General features: G+C 35.3%; 1 protein-coding gene across 1 annotated transcript in view; it reads left to right on the top strand.

Moving 5' to 3' along the window:
- The first annotated feature begins 1,079 nt into the window (after nucleotides 1-1,079).
- The window catches only part of LOC114363286 (proteoglycan 4), a 103,939-nt gene continuing 85,079 nt past the window's right edge, over nucleotides 1,080-19,939 (top strand). The window contains exons 1-2 of the mRNA XM_028318964.1: nucleotides 1,080-1,262; nucleotides 11,413-11,583. The gene's annotated coding sequence lies outside the window, so the exon portion shown is untranslated. The remainder of the gene's footprint in view (nucleotides 1,263-11,412; nucleotides 11,584-19,939) is intronic.

The following is a 19,939-nucleotide window of genomic DNA, read 5'->3' as shown; positions in this document are numbered from 1 at the left end:
TTTTAAAAAAAATAAAACCGACTTCAAATGCGTGAACACAAAAAAAAACTAAAAATTGGAGATATTGCGTATAAAAAAGTTCATCCCCAATTTTCCACCCTTGGGGATTGTTTTTTCTATTATTAAATTTAAATGGGACCACCCTTGAGGTATTACCTATACGCAGAAAAAAGATTTGTTCAAATCGGTTCATAATTGGCGGAGTTATCGCGTAACAAACATAGAAAAAAAAACATACGGGTCGAATTGAGAACCTCCTCCTTTTTTGAAGTCGGTTGAAAAATACGCTGGGTTCAAATTCTAAGTTCTCTATAACGTATGTAAATGTGTCTATTTCTGAGCAAAATTTTCACATCACCTTTTTCATAAATGTACCTAACTATGACGCATATTTTAAATTCTTATGCACATACATTGCGAATTCGTGATGGTTTAAAAATAAGTCTTTAGCGAAGAAACCTCTGTCAGAGTGACTCGAATTTGCAAATCAAGAATATCAAATATCATAAAATCAATGTCAAGGAACCCCAAAGCAAATTGGTTGGAACTTGATATTATTAGTTTTCCGCCTCCGACGACATTCTATTGTCCTTGCGTGATTTTTTGCCCAATAAATAGTAGAAAGGAACTGATTAAGTCAAATCTAATGTTTTTTAACCCATTCCTTTGTTTTCATTTAAACAAAGCTATTTTTAATTATATTTTCTGTCAAGGAGATTTAGTAATTAACCCCAACCCCATTTTATACAACATTCACTTGTTTTGAACAAGTGAATGTTGTATAAAAAATAATGTATTAGAGCTGTAAAAGTAACTTTATTTAATAAAAAATACAGTAGTCTCTGAAATGTTTAAAACAAAGTCGAATCAAGTGTTGTAATTATACGACATTTATGAATAGTCTGTCAAAATGTAAATCGTTGTAGAAATTACTCTACCGTAAAGAGGAAGAGCTTCCCCAACGAACAACAGATGGTAGGATAAGATATCGCCAAAAGACGGGACAAGTGCGGAAAAGGGAAAAAAGTATTCAAACCGTCTGTCCTTTTCAAATCGGCCGCGTAGCAGATGGGCGAGAGGTGGCGCACGTGAAACCGCCACTCGTGCGCGCGCCGCGGACGCAGCCGCTTCCAATTTTGAATCCGGATCGTTAACGACCATTTTCAAATTTATTCTTTTTAAAACTTAAAAAGTAAAGTGCCAGTGCCACGAACTGTTTGAGGATTTTGTGACTGTGTGCCATTGTGAAACTTTTTGGACAGGTTGGTTTTATTTTTATTTCATGGTGACAGGTATTAGCGCTTAAAAAGTTTTGTTCCCCTGATTTAAAAATTGGATAGGTCATAGGTTGTACCTTATTGTAAACAAAACTTGAAACCTCTATGTTGCATGTTTTTGTGCTTTTACGGAACATAGAGCACAAAAATATTAAAAGCTGAGGCGAATAAGTTATGTAGAGAAAGATTTCAACGAGCGCTAAGCGGTTGATTTAAATGTAGGTACCTACAATAGGTAGGTACTTAATATTTATTATTAAAAACTTAAATAGCCACGTATTGTTGATAAAAAAAGTACAAAAATAACACCATTCACAGTTTGAGAATGAGATTTCAAAGATCTTAAAAAAGTTGGTACGATGGAAAATAAGTGCAAATTACTATTTTTGGAATTAAAAAGGGTTCATTTCAATTTCATACACGTTTCTTGGTAGTTATTAACGCTGATGCTTTATTTGTGCATTGATGGTATTTTATTTTGCTAACTCGATAACCTAAACGTGATACTTTTGTTTTGTTTGCGTATCATATCGTGTTAAGCAGGTGGACATTCATTTATGAATCATTTTACTGTCTTAAACAATGGAAATGTAATATTTGTAGACGAAATATAGTTTTTTTTTATTGAGACACGAATTACTTGAAGAGCTTTAAAGCTGCGGGCGTACAATCGCCGTTTAATTATTTTCAAATCTATCTGTTTCCGTCACTCATAGGTACTGAAGTTCCGATTAGAGTAAAAGAGATGCATAGATATATCCAAAACTTCATGTAGAATTGTAGTGGTTGAATAAAAGTTTATAAGGTAAAACATGACTGAAAATTGTATTGATTTCTTATTTTTATAACTAATGCGATAACTACTCGTATTTAGCGAAATAACATTTTTATTTAACTTATTTGTGTATTAGTTATTATTGTAGGTAATAATTATGAGGAAATAGGTACAACAGCATTATTCCGTGTATAAAATCTTCCATTTACACGTTTCGCGGTCGACTTATCAAGTTTATTGTTGATAAATATGCATTTACGTTGATTATGAAGAACTAATGAGATATTATAGAAAAATGACTATAGGGAAATTCAAATCGCATCAATCATACAATGATGATGATGATGTTTTTTTTTGTTTAAATCGATTCTATGTTTACTACGTGTCGTGAAAAATTGTCGTTAATATAGAAAAATAAAGAAAATTAAACGCATGAAATGCACTGAAACATACATTTTTCGATGGTCCCAAATATTTTTAGGTAAACCTAAGTTCAACATTCAAAATAAGTAGCTGCTGAGTACGTTTACGTATTAACAAACCAATCTTTAGTTTTAATTCTGACGTAGATTACATTCACTCTAGTTAGTTAAAAAACTCACTTTAGTAATTTATGTACGCACTATTTTCATAAAACAGTGATTCTAATATATTATTCTTCTAGAATTTTTGGTGCAACTTATAAAAAGTATAAATAAATCTCCAAACTTAGATCCGGATGTGGTCACTAATTTGATAGACGTAAATATGATCCGGAACAACATCACAAACCAAAAATATTAAAATGAATTAACATTACAATCTTCTAATTAATAAGTTATTTAGGCATTAAATTGGACAACAGGTTTCGTTGCAAGTTAACTGCGATTTAACAATTTAAAACGGTATTTATTGCAACTTTGTTGCTGCTCGATGCTTGAACCTGATTGCGTAGAGAGAGAGAACTGAAGTCATTAAAAATAATAAGGCACCAAGTACGTGAATATTAAGCAAATATTTTTATTCTCACCGTGATAATCTAATTTTAAAGCTGTTTAATTTATTTGTACTCAAATACTTCACATAAGCTTCAAGCTTTGAATACTCGCTGTTTTTTTGGTCTTACACACTACGCAAAAGTTAAAAGTAATCGTTGAACGAATTCAGAAGTTCAATAGTAATTTCTCGTGTAATGGTAGAGCATTTCTTCACTAACGAATTATCTGAATCAATGTTAATTGTTATTGTATATGATATTGATATTTTAATTAAAATAAAAAGAGCAGAATTCTATAATTAGATATTAACAGATAACTAATTATGATAAGAACAGGATATGATGATTTTGAAATTGAGATCGGTTTATGAGTTCGGTCATGCTCGTCTCCCCTCCCCTAGCTTAAGCTCGAGTTACGTCATTATACTAAATGTCCGTTATTGATAAAACTCACTATAGCATCGGACTATGTCGGTTTTTATGTCTATGGTTACTAAAAACGTGTTCACGTGTTTGGTGTTGCATAAATAATGAGCGTATCTTTATTGCGAATAATATTTCCAGCTATTTCTAGCATTTATATGTGAATAGAGCTTTATTTCGTATCCAACTAGCAGATACTTACCTGTATATTTAAAAAATATTGTTAGCAGGTAGAGACTTTTTTACTGCCGAATATAGTACCTATTATGCTAAGTGGGAAAGCTTAGGCTGATGATGAGCAGTGTTACATAAAGAAATCCATACTGGATGTACCATTGTGTACCATTGGTGTACCATTGTCTTCTAACGGATTTTGGAAGTAATCGCTTCCTACACTGCCTGAAAGGTGCCTTGCTACTTTTTGTGTTAATGAAAATTGACAGTTTTGTTTGGTTAGGCGAAAATATTCAACGGCTATCGTTTAAGACTATCACCCATTACTACAATAAATAATATTTCTCAAAGCACAGCCTTCCAGCGTACCTGTTCAAAGTTCATAGAGGCCTTGAGACTCAATTATTGCACTTTCTTTATTTACAAACAAACTCCAGGGTTTCGACAGGACCAAGTGCGACAAGGACAGCCTCTGTCTGTGGCCGAGGAGTGAGAGAGACGAACAATTCGGCGGTGGCACGGTGCAGTATGCGTTTTTGCTGCGCGCACTGCATTCTGCGATTAGGCGCAAGTCATAAGATTCAAGTGTGTATATGCAATATTTATGGACAATGTTGACTTATAGGAGCCATAGTGAAGATTAAAGAGCCTTCTTTTACGAGTAGGAATTCGTTTGCATACCCGAGATATAACAATGGAAATAAAAATGGAATTTTCCAACAATCATGTGACTTGCAATCGGCGAAACACGTGTTTTTCTTTTACCCCGTCACCAAATCATTATTCATCATCATTAAGACCTCTAGAGGTTCGTAGGATATAGGATTTTCCCGCAGGTAGGCAACTGGACTGGGCTGAACTGTTATAACGTCAATGACATTTGAAAATCCTCTGATTTCCCTTCACGTGTAGACTTGATTTGCACATCATCATTAGGTGTAAAATACCATCTATACTAATATTATAAAGCTGAAGAGTTTGTTTGTTTGTTTACTTGAACGCGCTAATCTCCGGAAATACTGGTCCGATTTGAAAAATTCTTTCAGTGTTAGATAGTCCATTTATCGAGCAAGGCTATAGGCTATACAACATCACGCTACGATCAATAGGAGCAGAGCAATAATGAAAAATGTTGCGAAAACGGGTTTTCACGCGTACAAAGTCGCGGGCACAGCTAGTAACTACATAAAATGACATAATTTAGCTTGATAAGCTATCGTTCTTACCCGCAAACCGCTTATGCCTTGTTTCAAGGCGTTAGACAAAAGCGTCGGCTCGCCGGCCTTCGTGCAACCGGTCCCCGCTTACTTTCGTATTGCAACCACGCGCGGCATTTCATTCCACGCTTGCCACCACCACTCAAGTCTTATCCCCACAAACATAAAGTTCAAAATCCAACCAACACACGATCTAATAACCCGTAATCTTTGGCTAACACCTGTAACGATTTTTAGGGACAATTTCGTTATATGAAGCAAGTTCTTGAATAATGCATTCCACTGAAATACACGGTTCTGAAACTAATGAATATTCAGGTCCTATTAGAAAGAGTCGATTGGCTGTGAAATATTTCGCGTTTGGTTGTAAATATTCAAGCGTTTGCGACTTTTGCTCGTTTAAGGGCGAATTTAGTGCTTTTACAAGGTTACTGGAATATAAATTAAGCTCGCGGTTTGATTCTGTTCCTTAAAAATAATACCTATATTGGAACTCCTGCATTTTAGTACAAATACTGATCTAAAAGTTTATGGTTTTTAAAAGTTACCTATACTATCTTTTGCTCTACATGTCAAGTTGGTCCCCATAGACTCTACCACTCCTACGCCCATAGCTGGGCACCGTTAATCAAATAGTTAACTTCGTTAATCGTTAAACCGTTAATAAAAAAAATAACTTCGTTAAACGTTAAAACGTTACATTTCGGTTGAATTAACGCAAGTTAACGTTAATCGTTAATCCGTTAACACGTGATAATAACGAAAAAAATTATTGTATGCAAGGTTCAAATAATTTCGAAATCTTGTATCGCGCATGGAATTAATTCCTCTTTTATGTTTGCGCTACAAGTTTTCGAAATTATTTGAACCTTGCATAAGTACAATTATTTCGCCAACGCTATAAAAATATTTCGTTTTAGTACAACCAGGCCTGTTCATCTCCGCGAGTTTACATCGAAAACAAAACACGCACGATGGCCCACCTACAAGATACTATTCGACAAGGCCTCACATACGAGCGAAGAAAATAAAGAAAATGATGTACTAAATACTGTGCAGTATTTAACTGCCTAAATAATAATAAAAACACAGAATGTACTTTTTTAAGTTGCCTCAAGACACAGAGGTAAATAAGTACTACTTAATATTATTCATGATAATTCATGCTAAATCGTGTATTTCCTCCGCCATTTTCCGCAGTTTGGCACCTCACGTCACATCATTTTACCGAAGTCAGCCCTATATCTTCGGCGCAGTGCCGATCACTGACGTTTGTCAACAAAATGGTGCTTGACTCTTGAGACAGGCTAAATTACACCATATTGTTAATGACATTGAGCATACATTTTTTTTAATACCTTCGTGAAGTAAAACTTCTGTACGTAGTACTTATTATTATTCTGTAGTACAACTGCATTTCAGAATAAAAGCTTTGATTATAATTTTATTATACATTTTAGTTGTATCTCAATCTCAGAGCCTTGGTACAAATTACAATACAATTTAGCACCAAAGTGCTCGAAAAGACAAATCCAACAAACCCAAACTCGATAAGTTTCCACCGTTTCGTTTAGGAATTCCTATGGCCACCTCTTGACTCCATCATCAGGACCCTGGACATCATCTAGTACTAAAGTGCTCAAAATGACAAATCCAACGAACCCAAATTCGATGCAATTCCGCCGTTTCATTTAGGAGTTTCTATGGCCACCTCTTGACTCCATCATCAGACCAGCTCAATGGTACGATAACATTGCATTGTCAACATACTTACATAAGTATCGGTTGAGGAAAACTGGTCTTAAATTCAGTTGTAAATAAATAAAAAAATGCATTTTTTACATTGTTGCGTTGGTGATCAGTAGGCCTAAATGCGCGCCGCGATAAGCTGTTATCACGTCATGCATCTTAGGGCTACTGGTTACAAAAACTGTTGTTTTGGGTTCTGGAAGTTCTGGAAGCCCGAACGTACTTGTCAGAACGCGTTTTTCAGCGTGTCTGCTGTATGTTTTTGGTAAATAGTAGGTACTGGATTAACGATTAACGGACTTACGATAATTTAACGGAAGTTAACGAGTCCGTTAACATTTTTTAAAGTTAACTTAAAAGTTAATCCGTTAATAGAAATGTTAACTTCGTTAATTAACGATTAACGGATTAACGAGTTAATGCCCAGCTATGCCTACGCCTTTGCTCGACAATAAATCACGTTTCTAGTCACATTGTCCTTCAGACATAAGACATTCATCCCACCTAAACTGGTCCGCAATAAGCAATAAAGTTCGAACTAATTGCATCTAGTTTTCACGACACGTTTCAATGTAAAATTAACAAGAATTAAAAAAAACAGACATACAGGAACGGAAAATTTATTTCATTTTTTATTTACTAATTAAATGATAGAACCTTTTTTCAAAACAACTCGAAAACAAATCTTCCATCGTGCGAGTTATAATGGGTCATATTGGTTTTAAGCTTTTGTAAGCGCCAAAATCTAACTAATACCTTTATAAATTCTAAAGGAAAAACACTTCTCAATTAAAGGCCTAACTTTAACCTTATTTGTATTCGACTTATGGATTTTAATATTCTAATATACTAATAAATAAATACAATAATTAAACGCAATATTATTTTCCTTTTCCATAGCTATTTTCCTTGATATTGAAATATATATAACGTTTACTATCTTATGTTTATGTATATTTATCTGAAAGTACCTAAGTATGTTCCTATAGTCACCAAACAAATTGAAGTATGATCGCCAACTCACGAAAGAACATTTCCAATTTCTACTAGCGACCATGGTTCATAATATTTCATAATTTTTATTATATTATTTACTTAAGACGTACTATCAAGTACACAAGTCATTCGTGGAAAATGAACACTTAAAATGTGTTGTTTATTATGCATACAATAATTATGCGCACGCGTTGACCGGCGTGTACAGACGACAGCACATCAACATACACATTTTTCAAAAATCACCCCTATTACAAGTAAATAAGAGCCCACAGTGTTTAGCTTGACGTGCCGTCGTCTGTGCATATAGTTTCCGCATTATAAATCCCATTTGTTATGACCAACGGCTATCGTTTTGATGGGTGGCCGTGCCTATAAGATAGCACACGTTTGCGCATCTCCACGTATTGTATGGGACTTTTGTTGAGAAAGACAAAGGAGGTGGGGCAATAAACATGAATATCATAGCAAGTACTTTTAGGTATTTGCTACTAATTACAAGTGATTATTTATTACGATGAGAGCTCATGGGTTAGAAGTAAACATATCCGGGGTAGAGATTTAGAGGGTATTTTATTGTTACTTAATCGCGTACCTATCGATATAATTTTGAATTATCCATTTTCAGTTAAAAAAACGTGCTGAGAAGCGCCAAATTCCCAACGGTCAAAAAACAAAATCTAATCAAACAGAATCTACTGGAGCTCAAACAAGGCTTCGTTCCCACCACGAGACGTCGAGGCCGCAAAAAACGTTACGATTGCCAAAAATATCGGCAGGCCTTCTCCGTAACGTTTACGTAGTTTCGATTTTAACCGTCACTGTCGCTCATGCTTTCGAGATGCTTTGCGTGAAAGAGATGGAATCATACGAAACTACGGATAACGTTTTTGGGAGTCTTCCAGCAACTTTGCTCACTTTTAGCTTAGTCCACGGGCCAAGTCAACTGGTTTGAATTTTTAAATAGTTTTTCTTCCAGTGACAGGGCCCACCTCCAAGATTCTAGAGTAGATTTGGTGTAATTTCAAGGTGGACCCAGTCACTCGAAGAAAGACTATTTAAAAATTCAAACCAGCAACTTGGCCCGTGGACCAAGCTTAAAGTGGGCCAAGTCACTGGAAGACTCGTTTTTGGGAGTAAGCCGGCTTCGGTAGCGATCACGTGCAAAAATCGCTGATCAAACACATTACCAAACGCTTACATAGTTACATAACACGTTTCGACCCGAGCGCTCGTAGCAGTAGGTCAACAGTCACCGAGGACGACCACTCTGCTTGCTAGTTTTGACATTTAGTCAAATAGGCTGCTTCGCGAGATCTTAACTGGTGTTGAATTTAATTTTATCAAGAATAAGTAAAAAATACTAACATCTATTTAGGATAATAAAATGAGTTCTGAAGTATAGTGAAATATTTCTTAAAACCTCCAAAACACACAATGAATTTTACCTATTCAGTATTTATTTACCTACTTAATAATTACTTTAATACTTTCGACTTTAATGTTTGTCTTCACGCGTGTTAACATCACATGGATACGACGTCATTTTGTTTATTATGTAAAAAATCACTTTTGTAAACTCTGTAAAACACCACATAATAATCATGGAAAGTTTTCAATCAAATAAAACTTTAATATCAGACCTTAAACTCAAGCGTGACAAACATCCACAATGACGTATAAAAACTTATTTCTTATAATTTCATAGACACAAGAAACATTGTGATAATCCAAGGGCTGGTATTGAAAATTTGAAACAAATGACACGAGTGAATAGGCCTGAGGACAAACGTAAGGTCAGATTAAGGAAAATAGTAATTAATAATTTTAATTATAAGAGAACGAAAATTTTTTCTCGCGTACGCGTAAGGTATAAATGTATGAATGGATTCTAGGCCTGATAGAGTATGTAAACTAAAAATAGAAATGACATTTTTAAATTTTGTGAAAAGATAAAATTGCTGCACTAGTATTTCTGATAAGCCATCGTCCATTTTACTATTTCAGACTTGAACACACACAGATAATGTGATTTTTCCGCTATTTACATAAAAATATGTTACGTGTTATGTACAATGATCGTTCCGTTCACATATTGACTTTCATGACCAAAGTCAACAGATATCCGACAAACGACTAATCGACTCCCGGCGACTCGATAAGCGGTAGCTCACGATCGATTCTCAGACGAGGCCGATTGCTTAATCGAGTACTTATTTATAATTTATATCGAGTACTCAGACCACTTTAAATCGTCCTTGCTCAAAAATGTGCGATACACTTGCCTCGATCAGATAAAAATTGACCGCGAATCAGCTTTTACATCCGCTTTTACAGACATATCATTATATCGATTAGCAATTTAATATGCCGGTGTTTAAATAGTTAATTAGTCAATCAAATAATAATGTATTTTTCAAGGATATCTTACGTTTAACAAAGAAAGCACTACTTAGTGCTACTGTGTTGCTACATAGGCTTGACAATACATAACTTTGACAAATGTAAAAATCTGTCAAACTCCATACAAAAAACACCGGTTATCATTAAAGTTACGGTCAAAGTTAGGTGGTGCAACTCAGCCTAAGATTTTAATCACGAGTTAACCATAGAAAAACGCAAGGTAAATTGTAGTATTATTAGCGATTATCATATTATCCTATGTAAAGCGCAGGGGCATCCCGATGTATTTGTATTTGCATGTAACTACATAATTGGCTTGGAATTATGCAACAAATCCTTAAAATGAATTAATCATTTCGCTTTAGAAAAATATTTTCCGTGGTCTATAGAATAAATGCAGCGATTACATTAGGCTCTTTATACACTGCAGACATTCTGCATTTGCGGTGATATAGTTGTTAATTTCCTCATTTACATGCATGCAGAAATGCAAATGCTGCAGTCTATATTTTCCTAATAAAGTAAGATATAGAAACGTACTATGCAAAGCGCGTTTTAATCTTGCGGTGCATCTATAAATATTTTAATTGATTCTTTAAAAAAATGCATTATTCGGTATGCTATCGCGTCGTTAGATCAATCCAAATACTAGTTGTAGTTGGCATTTTATAATTGCTGACTTCGCATAGCTACCGCGCGCTTGCATCGCTGCAAAAAATCGCAGTGTAGGGGCTTTAATCAGCATAAAATGCAAATTTTCATGCACATCACTTTTTGCTCTACATGATCTATCACTTAATGAAGTATTTTACTGTAAGTTACTGTTAAAAATACAAATATTTTATCATCATAGCGGTTATGAAATTGTTTTTTTAATTTACTGCTACATAAAAATTAACTCCTACATCTAAGAATACATAAAGCACTCATTTAGGTATGTTTGTGAATGACATATTATTAACCTGTTAGGAATAAAGCCATTTTAAATTAATATAGCCAGGACCTTGCCTGGCTATATTCCAAAAGATTCCAAAGTTACAAAGCAGAATAAAAGTCCATAACAAATGTTACATTTTCTTTAGGCTTAGGGGTTGTAACCAGCAGCATCACACGCGCGTCAAATCACTTTTCTCTCTTCATTCAACTAAGCTACAACCACACCAACGCCGCCGGCGCGATCTTAGGCCAATGACAGGTAGCGCGGACTGTCATGGGTCGCACTACCTGTCTTTAGCCTATGATCGCGCCAACGATGGCGATCTGCACGCGTTGGTGTAATTGATGCTTTAAACCTTCACTGTTTCATCGTCTAGTCACCCTTGCCCTTGTAAGATTGCACCAATGTTATCTTTAGGAACTTTATATTTATATTCTTTGAGCTTTCAATTTTCATTTGTCTTAATTACTCTCTCTTTGTTTCAGATACTGAAAGAGTTAGTGGTCTTCGATTGACAGTGAATCGAGATAGTATCTTTTCGTATTGTGTACCAAACTGACTTGAGTCTGGCATTTCCTGCTGACGCATTGTATAGTGAAGTGTTATATTGCCCCGGATATTCCGCCGCTTTCGTTCAATTAGGCTGTATAGCCTTGGTAAGTGGATTTTTTATATTTTTAAATACCAAGAGTCACTGCACATGCTTTGACAGAGCTATAATATATGATTTCGTTGTTGAGTGCTCATCATCTTCTGGTTGTTAAGTATCCATTGCAGGAGGATGACCCTCTAAATCTAATGGTAAATTACTAAAAAAATGTTATGGACACCTTTGGATTATGGACAAACACAAATGTATGATTTGGCCTACAGTCTCCATGCTGGCCAGATGTGCACCTATTTACTGTTAAGCTCTACTCACATAAAGGGTCGACCAAAGAACGCGTGTAGCCTGCGTGTGCGATAACGATGGCGATGGTGATCAATAGAAAGAAATCAATAGGATCGCCATAGCACACGCAGGCTGCACGCGTTGGTTTGGCCGAACCTTCAGTAAATACATCCTTAGTTTATTTATACCCGTATCACTTTATTCGTTTAACTTTCTCATATAAAATATATAGGTACGTAAGAGACCGACCCGCGTAAACACCCCATCTGGTTTCTGGTACCGGTTTCGATCCGGCTCGGAATTTTTCAGTAAATCACTTTCAACGTTAATTGCGATTACATAATTAATTTAATGTACGTTTTTTGCAAAGTTAATATACGCATAAGTGGCATTATTAACTGGGAATAACTATTGTACATTGACCTTGTAGCATAACCACGTTGCGAATCTAATAATTTCAATCATAACTTTTATAATGATGCGGTAATAACAAAAATGGCGATATCATTTTGGTTTTTTAGTTTATACAAAAATAAAAACATTGCTTCGATTCTTTTACTGTTTTGAAGACATTGACCGTAAAAATTAATATGTATAAGACAAAACCTTTTTGCAAAATCCGTAACTCATTAAAAATACCATAAATGTGTACAAAAAATATAAAGGGCAAATTACACATCCGCGTTAAAACAAAAAAATACCATTAACCACAGGTTAGAGTTTAAAGACGTGTGTTATTTAAAAAAAAACGCGTGATGTACTTATTACTATGATAATTGCTGCTCATTTTGTACGCATTATACTCGCGTTTGGTAATATTATGCATCTTTCACACATGCCAAGGTAACTGAGAGAGACGGGTATATGACAAAATCTTTTTTTTTAGAGTAAGGCCTTCCTGATAACCTTGATTCGTTGATGAACCTGACTGATTGTTGACAAAATTGTCATCTGTTGTAATTACACATTATAATTGGCAAAAGCATTGTTCCCAAGATATTTTGCATGTCATTTCCGCGGCAAGGTTCAACGTTCAATGTTTTTTGCTTGTTTTGGTATCATAGAATATACCATTTCAGTTTTTAAATATGAAATATATGAACGGATATCATACAGTGTTTGTAGAAATGATCAAACCCTAAACAATAATTAGCGATACTTTATTTTTACGAGTATAATCCGAAATAGGTGGCATATTAAATTGATATAAATTCAGTGACATCTATGTATTTTATAAAAATATAGTCCTACACAGAAATGTAATAAACAACGCGTTTTAATTTTACAAAAAAAAGTTTTTATGTTTCTATCGTGTAACCTTAAAATAATAAATAAATAAATATCCTTAGACATTTTACACTGCGCTTCTAGTCCCAAACTAAGCAAAAAAAGTGAGCTTGTAAATTTTCCCGCGCGCGGCAAATATAGGCTGTTCTGTGATGGAGACGAAAATGGCGGCGCTGTCATCGTGATGGGGCTGTTCCGGCTGTATGGCCGTATGCCCTTGCGCACAATGGCCAAGGCCGCACAGAAGTAATCAACGCATCCTGACTGGACAGATTAGAGGAAATCAAGAATGGGAAGCGTGGAACTATGATTATGACTATTAAATTATTGAATCCAGCTAATCACTACTTCGTCCGGCCTGGTACAGACGACAGCACATCAACATAACACTTTGGCATCCTATTATAGTTATAATAGTATAACTGCCATAGGGATTTTAAGATTTTTGACGTTGTCCTTGCTTCTTGCCCGCGATTTCGTACACGTGATTTTTTTTTTGTTACTCAAAGACCGACTTAAACACATTATTCTGTCGACCATTAATTGTTTTATATTTTTTGCTATTTTCATTGCATTTTGAGCTGAAATCGCACGATATTTGATTGAACCGAAACCCGTTTATCTAGTCCGTGAAAATAGGGCATTACTTCTTTAGTTATCTCGGGATTATACAATAGCAAATAAATACCAGTCTGCATTTTGAAATCGTGTGAGTTCAGTTATTTCGAAAACAATAATAAAAAATTAAGTTTCTTATTGCTTAATGCTGCTTTATGCTGTACACAAATGAAAACTTACTTACATGCTTGATGATGGAGTATTTTTTTAAGTTGCGTCTTTGGTTAATGGTGTCTACTACTCCATTCCTCATTCAATAACAAGACCAGCTCTTATTTTCCATTTCCCCTGTTAGTCTTAATTCCGGCTAAGGGTCTTTGTTGCCGATATGGCACAAGCCACAAAAGGCTACAAGATGGCATCTATACATTGCGCCGGCGCACGGAACCGGTTAGCACTCGTAAACACCATCTGCCTGAATGTTTATAGGAATCGGGAGCCTAGATGTTTTTGTGGTCAAAAACTAGTTCTGACTTTTCGGATTGCTTATCTTTATTTTTATCTCCTTCATATGAATATTTTGTATACAAAGATTGCTGTAGCTATGTCGGGAACACGTAAATAAGAATTCTAGCTACCTTCACATTCATTGTAAAGATGACATGATAGATTTTAATGAATCACGCGTTCAACTTAGCTAATAACATTCCGTTAATCTTAAACTTGTAATTTTTCTTAAAATAGAGTAACCGAAAGTCATCGGAAGACACTAATTAAGACGTTTATTTTACATTAAACTGAAAGTATCAAAGCATTACAAATCTATGAACCTTATAATTTTTAACAGCCAAAACAAATTGTTTATTTTGGCTGTCCAAAATACCAAGAAAATCTTTAGAAAGTGATTGAACACCCAGCATTTAATTACCATTCAATTGTTTCTAGAAACCTAGTAACGACGGCACATTGAACTAAACACTGAAGCGTCTTAAATGTCCTGATAATAAGTGCTATTTTCCAACAAAACTGTATAGTCTGACTGTATTGGCGACTGTACCAACCTCCAATTAAGAAGACTATCGTGAACCAAAAAGGTTATTGCTATTTTTAGGTAAATGAAAAAAATGGCGGAAAAATTAATAACGAAGGTTGCATTGCCCTTGTTCATTTAATGACGTACGGTCTGATGATTCGCTCTACAATATGGCAGCGTTTTTATACGAATAAAGTCACTTTTCCTTCTGTTCATTTGACAACAACAATACAATTTTATTTCAATGCATCTTCGGTTCTGTGATTTAGCGGGGTCATCCTAGATTATTTCCTGAATAAGCATATTTTTATATTGAAATCCATATTTGAAATCTGTCTTAAATTCGGTCAATAAACTTTTGCACTTGCCATAGTGTGTCTCGAAGCGCTGGTAGGGCCCAAAAGACAAGGAGACATGTAAAGAACCCCTTAAAAGTTTTTGACGTTCATAAGTGTCAAATATTAGAAAAAAAAAAGAAAAAAAATCCATTTTCATTTTTTCCCCAAAACACAATCACGATAGCACTTATAACCTCATGTATTAAAACTGTATATTACCTTCGTGTGCGGTCTCACATGCATGTGTGCGTACGCGCAAGGGAAAGTGATGGGTGTGTGCTGACATCAACCTTCGAGGCACTTGTTCTGAAACCTTGTAGAGCTTTGACAAAAAGCTGCAACGGAAATCTACGAAGCTGGAGAAATGAGTTTGACGGACGAGGCAGGTATGCTTGCTGCACGCCATAATCCGTGTTAGGTTTGCATTCTTGATAAGAGCAGTTTTTGAATTGTAACCTTTTTTGTGTACCTGGAATTGCTATTAGAGCCTAATAGCACCTTAAAAGATCTATAATGTTTCGGACACTTTTAGTGCTATTCATAATTTGCAGACTGCATTATGAATGAATAATGTGCACTAAAAGTGTATACCATAGTACATATCAAACCTGATCAGCCGACATGAAACGTCAATTTTGACAGATTGAAGAAATATGGCCGCGACACGAAGCCGCCAGGCTGTCGGCGGGCTTGTTCACATGAGTATGAGTACCAAGCATACTGTAATATTCTAAGAATATTTTCCCATAAACAAATCGTAATCAATACTATTAGTATGCCAACGGTGATTCTGGGGTCAATACGTATTGAATCTTCCTCTGCAATTTGCGAAACTATCCTCTATAACTCCACCACTGTATCTTACCAATCGAATACAGCTCTTACGCCTTTATTATAAGACTTATTCTGTCTTATATCAGCAGTTTCTTAGGTCCTTTTCTGAGCAACCGGGGGTAAGGACCGCAGTGGAAAGCGCACCGACCCAGTTCTATCCCACAGAACCTGTTCCTGCTTTACATAATCCAACGCGGTGTCGCCGTCACTCGATACTCAACCCATGACAAGTGACAGGAGCTGATATTTTAATACTCTGCAATTTGCGTAATAGTCGAATATCATTTTTTATTTGGATTATGAAACTGATAGTAATTTTGAATAAGTTACGATGAAAGTTAAATTTTTGAAGATATTTGCAGCATACAATAAGTTGCCCCAAATATTATTCCATTCTAGTGTTCAAAGAAAGATCTAGGTAAAACGTGATGTACCGCCAGACTGGTAATGGTGGGAGTGGTTTAACGATAGGGTTGACCACATTCTTCAACATCAACTTATTATCTTTTACAAGTTCTTATTTTTCAGACAATTCAAAAATGTCTGACATTGACAAGTTGTAAAAAATTAATAAGGTATTTATTAAAACAAAATTACAGAGTCTTCTCCCTAGATTTTTAACTCTTACAGACAGATATTGTCTTCACAAAAGTAGCTACAATAATCAGTTGAATGCTGGCAACCCTAAATCGAATACTGACCGTTAGTCGATTATAATTTTATCGATTTATTGGAATGGGCAAGCACCACTCGGTTCGTGGTCGGACAGGCTTCGAAGAACACTGAAATAGACGTTGAAATACCCGGTATTAAGTTTGAAATCTAACCTGTACACAACAATACAGGCGCCAAGTAATATTTTACCTCTGTCGTGTCTCTTAAACATTTACAATTGGCGAAAACGGTGTGCCTTGGCGCACGATTGAACTGGAAAAATCACAATATATTGTCTAGATTTGGTTTAAATAAAGTGGCCTAGAAGTAAGATTTTATGTTGACTTTCTCATGTAGTCAAAATCTAATCCTAAAAACTGAATTAGAATCTACGCCAGACAACTTAAAGATTAGATAGAGTCAGGAATTTAAAACCGGCTCCTGATTGTCTTTTCCCATAACTAATTGATTTATCAAGAGCTACAAAAGAAATTAATTTATTTTTAAGTTTTCGATGTTGATCCCTTACAAAAAGTGCTTGCATTTGGGCACCAGAATTAGCCCCTTTCTGATCAGATGTACATATTTTCAAATACTGTTAAAACACGAAAATCCACACAGACGAAACCGCAGGCCAGTAGTTTAACAATCTCGACACATTAAAAAAAACCGTTACCGGCCTCACCAAAGAGAATGCTCTCAAATTAGTGCGCATTAACCGCATGATCAGAGTGCAACATAATCATGCCATATTAGTTTAGCAACGCGATCGTCTCATTACCGACTTGAGCAATTAAGCTCGCCTCTTCACTTTCACTCGACGACACCATCGGTGTACAGCTAAGCCAAGATTACATAAAACTTGGCACATCCTACCGTAATTATGATTACGTGTTATTTGTTTAAGAGGTCAAAGGTCGTTTTTATTTATTGATTCATAAAATAGAGCAGCTAGTTCAAAATAAGACAGTGTGATTGAGAGAAACATTCGGCGACGACTTTTCAGTTGTTAATTTCTTCTTCTTAATTTCTAATAACAGCACATCTCCACAATATGAACAACTGAACATACTTTAAAACAATATTCTTGCAAATTGATCAATAACAACAAGGTAACGTCTTGTGTGGAGCTTAAAGCGCCAAATGATCATCAGAACGTTTACAGACGGTAACGTAGCTACAACTTATCTCGCGTTAAATGATTACTGTTAGTCGCACGATTAATTTGCCTACTGTTAGGTAACCAAGGAGCGGTGGCCAGTCAGAAAGCGCCCGCGCATTATGGCCAAGTAAGGGCAGACTGCTTTCGCGCAGTCAGCCAAGTCGTCGCCGCAGAACGGTATCTGATGGAATCTACTTACGCATTATCGAAAACACTTTTATTACGTGGAATTTTACATTCAGATACGCGTTATGTAAGAAGTGGCGTAATGAATACAAATATTTGTGTCAATTCAATAAAACTGAAAATATACTGTTATGATACATCAGTTCTGTTACTTAGATCTTATTAATTTAAACAGTTTCTGAACTGCATTTTTTCAGTACAACATACATAGTATCCTTGAACATGTTAAAATTTAGATTTCACAGTCACGCAAAACACAGATTCTTTTCATTTTTCTTGACGGTCACTCTAACGTCACTGTTGAGTCGTGTGCGCACATTTAGCAAAGGACAATGTTCGTTCTCCATACATTGTTCGCCTAAGAACCAACAATTTTGACATATTACTACCCGAAAGCGAAATAATACGATTCTGTGTGTAAGAACAATGATTCCTGATGGACACTTGCCATAAAATTAATGATTAAGAATATTAAATCACAGCGATTTTATAATATGTCGTTTATGACAACATGGCGTCTAATGTATTTTTATGGTCCTAATTATTTTTATTTTATTTACGACCTTCGACCTGTTGGACACTTTAGATAGCTTCTTGTAATAGTGTCAATATCTTTTTAGCTTTTAACGCAAATCTAGACTTCAAAGCAGTTTAATCGATTCATTTTATTTTCAAAATCGATATTTTATTGTCTATGATGGCCACAGGAACATCACTATACATGGACTCCCAGCAATAAAGTACGGTAATGCCTCGTACAGATTTTATCGGCAAAAATTATGGAACTTGATAGGTTTTAGACCATGCCACGTATAGATGACCCACGCTGAACTGTCCCGCCAAACTCAATGACAGGGAGGCGCTACCATCGTTCAACTATATGGTTTCCAACATGGCAAAAATCTGAACCAGCGATCCGGTATTGACGGTGGCGCCCCACTGTCAATGTCATCGACAGGACAGTCCAGTATTTTGGAACTATACCAAAACGTCCGGAAGTTGTAATAGTATTATAGAATAAACGTTAAAAGACTTATTTATTTAATTTTTCAATGCTTAAGTGTCCATTAGAACGAAAGGGTGCTTAATGTATTAAAAAAAATAGAAAATAATTATGATGGGTTAATGTTTTTTGGCGGTTTTTTAGGCGGTTTCTGACAATGTCCTTTCACAATATCGACTCTTGCGTAGTTCTCTTTAGTGAAATCGCAAACAGATGGATCGTGCTCATGCGCCATACTTCGTGCATCTCATATACTGTTTTGACATCGTCAAATTAATGTAATAGTGAAAATGGCGTACGTTTTCTCGTAATATGTACTGAAATTGATAGCTAAACCGATTTGTTTACTACAATATGGTCATATCATATGACTATGAGTTATTACGTCTGAACGCTCATTTATTTTTCGCATGTGAAAGTTGCATTTAAATGGTAACATTGGTTTCGATAATGTGGTCTAGAAAGCAATGTAAAATAATGTTGTCACTATACCAATTAATTTTGAAAAATAGCACGAATTCACAAATGAATCTGCATATTTTATCCGATTGTTGAGAGCTAATTATTTTCAGGAACAACATTATTGATTGTTAACTTATTGTTCGATTTCACAGAAACTCGGAAAGAATCTTTTACATACTTTTACCTTGCGTTATTGAACTTATCGGAACTAGTTTTTAAATCCATAAACATGAAAAAGGCAACGAAGTCTTGCCTTCTAGTAAATTATTGCCCTTTAGATTTTACGCGCGTCCCGTATAATTTGAGGCATTTAACCTTAAGTGGCCATAATGCTCTCTTCTTTTTTCATTTATACGAGTACATACTCTGTCAATAAACCAGTGATTGGTCGAGCTATTGGACAATGAATATACATCTGTATAATCAAATCTCAATCTTCACCAGTTAAATTTTTGAATTTCATGCTTACTGACATTTATTTGACCGTCATTAAAAACAGTATTAAATTATTAACAGTATTTTTTTTTATGTGACAGGAGGCAAACGAGCAGACGGATCACCTGATGTAATATCAGTCAATTTAAACATGGGTGATTGAAAAGA

This window comes from Ostrinia furnacalis, unplaced genomic scaffold (genome assembly GCF_004193835.3).
Source record: "Ostrinia furnacalis isolate ACB-3 unplaced genomic scaffold, ASM419383v2 OfSCF7056, whole genome shotgun sequence".
Classification (NCBI taxonomy): Eukaryota; Metazoa; Arthropoda; class Insecta; order Lepidoptera; family Crambidae; genus Ostrinia; species Ostrinia furnacalis.
This window is presented reverse-complemented; position numbering and strand designations above follow the sequence as displayed.